This window comes from Danio aesculapii, chromosome 10 (assembly GCF_903798145.1).
Source record: "Danio aesculapii chromosome 10, fDanAes4.1, whole genome shotgun sequence".
Taxonomy (NCBI): Eukaryota; Metazoa; Chordata; class Actinopteri; order Cypriniformes; family Danionidae; genus Danio; species Danio aesculapii.
The window spans coordinates 24875433-24882057 of record NC_079444.1 but is presented as its reverse complement, the minus strand read 5'-3'; positions in this window follow the sequence as shown (position 1 = coordinate 24882057).

Here is a 6625-nt window from a genome sequence, read left to right as displayed (position 1 = left end):
TTAAAATCCACATCCTACTTAAATTGGGGTGGGGGAGTGTTCTGAGGCCAGGCTAGACACTGCAATCGGACCTCTATCACTCGCTCTCTCTCGCTCCTTTCAAGGGGAATAACACGAATTAGAGTGTCTTTCTGAGCTTGGAGCCTTCTCCCTGGACAGCATGACAAAAATGCATTTTATCTCCATCGTCACTAGGCATTGGCCGGGGAGTTTCTGGCAGTATGATAACCTTGGATAAAAATATCACGGTTTCACGGTATCCCAGTATTGTGATTACTGCTGTAAAATAAGTTGTTTATAAGTGTCTGGGTAAAAAAAAACTATTTAACACAATATATTTTATCTTAGAAAATATTTATTATATTTTGGAACAGTAAATATCAGGCTAAATAATTCAAATGAATTATTGACTTCTGCTGTCGGCATTAGTTTCAAAAACACAGATTTCTTTACAAGACATAAAAAAAAAACATTTTTAAAAAACCTTACCTATACCTTAGGAATGGTGTAACAGAAAAATGGTAAATCTTCAAACCGGTTATTGTCCCACGCCTACTCCAGACTATATATTTATTGTATTTGACCCTGGATGTTAAGGGGTTGGTGCTTGGGTTAAACAAAAAAGAAGGAAACTGTAACGTTTACTGTTGTGCTGTATGGAAATTGTGTTTTCCTTCAATTAAAAAGCATATTATATACAGTCAAATATTTGTGCGAACTCATGAAATATGTTTTCAGTATTGTTTTAGTGTAGTATGATTCTAAATTTAGCTAAGGATGATTCAGTGACAGATGAGTCTTCGCATTGATCCCGTGGGCCAACCTAATCACCAGCCGGTGACCTACTCACACCTGCAGCTTCTCCACGATGGACGTCCAGCGTTCTCCAGCCTCCGGCGCCTAGAATGCAGCTCTTCACAGGAAGTTTGGCTAGAGGAGTAATGGCCGTGCCCAACTGTGCCTGGTTTTTCTCAAGGTTTTTTTTTCTTCACTTTCGTCAATTGGTGAAGTTTGGTTCCTCGCCACTGGCTTGCTTGGTTTGGGACTTGTGGAGCTGCGCATCGATGGATTTGCTTTTCAGTGGTTGGACTTTTAGCAGTGAAAATTAAACCACACTGAAATGAACTAAACTGAACTCTGAAACCTGGACTGACACTTTCAATTTACTAGAACTTCAGTGTTCAGCTGCTTTGACAAATTATCTACATTGTAAAAGCGCTATTGAAATAAACATGAATTGAATTGAATCATTTTTGTAGATATTCATACAGTAGATGTATCCAATATCATGTCCTAGCCAATCTGTTATTATAAACTCTACCAATTTAATAAGAATAAAAAACATCATGTAGTACATTTAGCACACACAAACATATGTTCCCATCATAGGGAGAAAAAAAGAGGAAGAAAAAATTAATGCAATCTGTTCCCGGCTTAAAGATGTGAAACTCAAACAAAACAAATAAACTACTTGAAGGCTCATTACAGTGAGGCTAAACATGATTTAGCATATTTGGATTGTTCTTATTTGAACATTTTATGCAATTTCATTTGTTCCAAGCTGGGTGCAATTTCGGTCTGTTTACAAGCTCAAAGACATTCGTGTCACTGCCGATGACGACAAAGGAAAATATTATCTGCATGACTGCCTGATTACCTGATTTGTACGATTTTATTCATCGAATTATTCATTAAAAATGTTGCAGGCGGCATTCCGTATATTCAGCCTCGCTGAATTTATCCCAGAGTCTTTACCTCGGAGGCACAGGCACACTTTTTAGAGGTTATGTATATGAATTACATCAGACACTTACTCAATTTCTGAATCAAACGCTTTGCTCACTGAGTCCTATAATGAAAGGGGATATTTTAGTCCTTTGGTGGAATACAAAATCTCGAATGTGTGTTCTTTTGACAGCCAAAGATTACAGACAGTAACAGCAGGCTCTTGACCTTCGGAAATAATTTGTCTTGAGGACATTACAGATCAAATATTTCTCCCTTTGTATCTGTTAGTCCGCATTACCCAGCTTGTCTCTCTAAATACTATATTTAAATGTCTACATCAAAGCATTTGTGATAGTACAAAGCGTCTCTCGTTTCCTCCATAATCACCAAGATGCTGCTTTTCATATTTTACATCTTACATTTCTCTGAGTTGCTATTAGCTGCCACGCTCGTGCATCTATTAACGTTCCTTATTTCTCATCCCTAGACACAAAAGAATCTAATTGAGCCATCAATTCCTCGCCCATTTACAGGACTCGTTGCTTCATTATAATTTGATAGCAGTGATTTTGATCTTATTCTACAGGGCGATGATTATGAGCTTCAGACCCCAGAGGCCATGAGCAATGGAAATAGTACATGCAAATAATGTCTGAGTAACAGGTAGTTTGTTAAGAAGCATGGGGTGTGTTTGTGTGTGTGTTCGTGTTTTGTACTGTATGTGTGTGATTTAATCGACAACACTGAGGTACTTCTGCCCTTCTGATGTCAGTTTAAGATGCTTTTTTTATGATTGTGGTCATTAATTGTCTTAAAATTGGAATGGTCGGATGTATGTGGCAGTATTAATAGTTCTCTACCATCATATATTCTTTCTTTCTTTATTTCTTTATTTTGATTTCTAATTATTATTGGAGTTATTGATTCATAATGGATATTTGTGAATGCTCATGCGTATGAATTAAATCTACTTTTTAAATTGTAGATTTAAGTATCTTTGAGTATGTGCATATTTTAATATAACTATTTATTTAGAAAATATTATATAATTTTAATATCAGGCATTGAAATGAAGATAATTATTACTGCTTTAAATTCACATTGACATTCCAAAAGCATGCCAAAAAGATTGTTAAAATTAATCTAACCAACCTTAGGTATATATGACCTTACTTGACTAAAGGAGCAGCAAAACTTTTTATGCACTCCATGATTTTTTTCTCATATTACATATTGGGCCCCATCATACTGTACATCCAGTGCAGTAAGGTGCAAGACATGTTTGGCACACATTGCTGCTATTTTCAGACCAGCGCAACCCTAATTTTCACATTTGCAACAAGTTGTTTAAGTAACAAATCAATTTACGCTACTTTGTGAACTCATGAGTGTTCCAGTCTAAAAAGGAAGTGTGTTAAGGTTCATTGTTGGCACGTTGCTGTTTTGAGAAACTGAAATAGTGAGCGTGTTAGTTGTGTGCCTATGCAGGTTCAAACGCTTTTGCTTAAGCGACATTGCTTAGGACACACAGGATGTACAGTGCAGTAATACACAAATATCTTTACGTATTAAAAAAAAGGATTAAATTGTTACAAAAATTACTATTTTCTACATAAATATAAAAACCACTGCCACCATGTCAGGTTTTTTTTTTTTCAGTTTATTCTTGGCAATTTGCATTTGTATAATGTTGTTATTATTATTAGCTGTATTAATTATCAATATCTTATTTATATTTGTTTTAATTAAAACTAGTTTAGATTTGTCCGCCTCTTGGGTTTGGGGGATGCATCACCATATGGGGCATAAGAATAGGAAATTAGAACTGAATTTAGAAATAGTTTTGAAATCTTTGCATTTAACAAACAAAATTAAGCACTCCACTGATGTCTTCAGTGGAGTGTGTACAACACCGTTTCCTTATCCATCAAAGTAAAAGAGTAAAGTAAAGGGTAAAAGTAAAGAGAAAGTAAAGAAGCCGAATGGAGGAGGCTCTGTTTAACTGTTTTCTTGCTAGTGAAGCGTTCAGTTTTTCCAACTTACAAAGTCCGCCATGTAAATAGCAAATGCAGCAAGGCGGGACGCAACTGACTCTTAAAGGAAATGTGATATGAGACTCTGATTGGTTTAATGCACTTTATGCTCAAAACACAACCATAACTCATTAAGAGAATAAGCATAGCCCTGTTAGACTATGTGTCAGGGCTCAAACCGTATTTTTCGTTCTTAAAATAGCAAAAGTGTATTTGGACACATCCTTAAACCTTTTGACTTTGCACCTAGATTGTTAAAATAGAGCCCATTGTCTTACTAGTTGGCCACACACCAGTAAAACAGTTTTATACAGTTTTAAAATCAGTTGAATCACTTTAGATACTGATACAGTATTATATTACAATGATGATACAGATCAGAAGACTTTATCATCATTGTAATATAATACAAAAACATTATTTATTGAGCTTTGGTAATATGAAAAAAATGATTTAAAAAAATTTAAATGGATATGCTCCACCTCCATTATTTGAGTTTGTGACACAGAAGAATAATAATGGCAGAGCAACAAGATCTATTACTAAAGGGGACTGTGCTTTGCAGTTTAGACGTACAACCGTTGCACGATCTCTCTTTCCAGTTAGAGCCAGTCATTTATGTAATACACTTCCTGTTGAATTAAGGGCTATTACAAATTATTCAACATTTAAATACAAGTTATACAAGTTAAATACAAGAAATGGCTAAAAGCTAATCAAGTTTGTAATCATGTGTATTTTCTTTTTATTAAACTCTTTTCATATGTTTTGATATTGTATGTGGGGCGACGCAGTGGTGCAGTAGGAAGTGCTGTCACCTCACAGCAAGAAGGTCGCTGGTTCGAGCCTTGGCTGGGTCAGTTGGCGTTTCTGTGTGGAGTTTGCATGTTCTTCCTGCGTTCGCGTGGGTTTCCTCCGGGTGCTCCAGTTTCCCCCCACAGTCCTAGAAATGTAGTACAGGTGAATTTGGTAGGCTAAATTGTCCATAGTGTATGAGTGTGTATGGATGTTTCCCAGAGATGGGATGCGGCTGGAAGGGCATCTGCTGTGTAAAACATATGCTGGATAAGTTGGGGGTTCATTCCGCTGTGACGACTCCGAATTAATAAAGGGACTAAGCCAAAAAGAAAATGAATGAATGAATATTGTATGTGTAATAATGTGTTTTTTTGTTTTAGCTTGCCTTTTTTTATCTGGCAGAGGGCAGCAGATTGTGACCAACTCTGGCTTATTTACAATTTTACTGATGATTAATGAGCATTGTCCTTGTAAAAAAAATATTTTTCAATTATTTAGACAGAATAGTATAGAATTCAGGGGTGTCACAGTGGCGCAGTGGGTAGCACAATCGCCTCACAGCAAGAAGGATGCTGGTTCGAGCCTCGGCTAAGTCAGTTGGCATTTCTGTGTGCATGTTCTCCCCGTGTTCGCGTGGGTTTCCCCCGGGTGCTCCGGTTCCCTCAACAGTCCAAAGACATAGGTTACATAGGCTATAGGTGAATTGGGAAGGCTTTTGGGAATTGAGTGTGTATGGATGTTTCCCCGTGATGGGTTGCAGCTGAAAGGGCATCCGATGCGTAAAACATATGCTGGATAAGTTGCCGGTTCATTCCGCTGTGGCAACCCCAGATTAATAAAGGGACTAAGCCGAAAAGAAAATGAGTGAATGAATGAGTATAGAATGTAAATATCTGCCTTTACATGACAGTAATTTTCAGCTAGAATTTTAATATTGCAGCATTTTTTGTTTTGTTTGTATCCAGATGCATCATTACTACCACAATGTGACTTTTAGGTGTTAATGTTGTATTTTTCAGTTATTTAGACAAAATTTCAATCATATCACTTATCAGTCACAATTTTAATATCAGTGCATCTCTACTTTTGTGTTCTGTGATGTATTGATTGTCTTTACTAGTAATACATGAATTGATTTTATGTAACACTAGTAACAATAGTAATAATAATGGGTTTATTATTTCACCTTTTTTATATTAAGAAAAGTGTTTTGTATCCTTATCTGATTATGAAATATCATTACTTTCTAAAAAATGCTGGGTTGTCATGACCCAACTTTGTGTCAAATGGACAAATCAATTTCAGATTTTAATTTAATACTCAATACCCAATACCCAATGTTGGTTTACAACAACCCAGCATTTTTTTAGACAAATTTTCTTATTAAATTATTTTTCTAATATTCACATTTCAATTATTAGTATTAGTGATTTTTGTTTTCTGATTACATAACATCCTTATTCAGCAATCAAATTTAGGTTTAATGCTAATATTCCATGTATTTATTTTAAAATAAAAATCTATGTTGTGTATCCATCAAAACTAATATTCTATGACTCTCTTCCTGTACCTTAAGTAGGCCAAAATGTTTTGTGTTAGTTAAATTTAGCGTTCACAATCTCCCCACTGCAGTTTCCTGTCTCGTATCATTTAAAGACGTGAATTAACCATAAATTCTCATAATTGCAAAGAAAGAAGCCAAATGTTCATGAGCCAGCGGGACTGTTTCCAACCAGCCTGACTGTGTGATATAATATCCACAAACAATAACACCTAGTGCCAGCGGGGGCTTTAAAATTTGATTTGATCTGGATCTTGACTGCATATCTGCTGCATGTGAGTAAATGTGGCTGCAGCTTGACACATATACGCGTTGTGACAGGAAATCGAGGATAACTTGCTGATGCGCTAACAAAAATATAGGTTATGATCAGGTTTGAAACACTGCATTAAGATCATAAGAAGTACTTGGACCAAAGTCTTCACTCCTTATCCAATCTGGGAATATATACATAAAAGCAAGTCCACTGAGAAAGACTGCTCTGCACATCTTAAGCGAGCTTAGT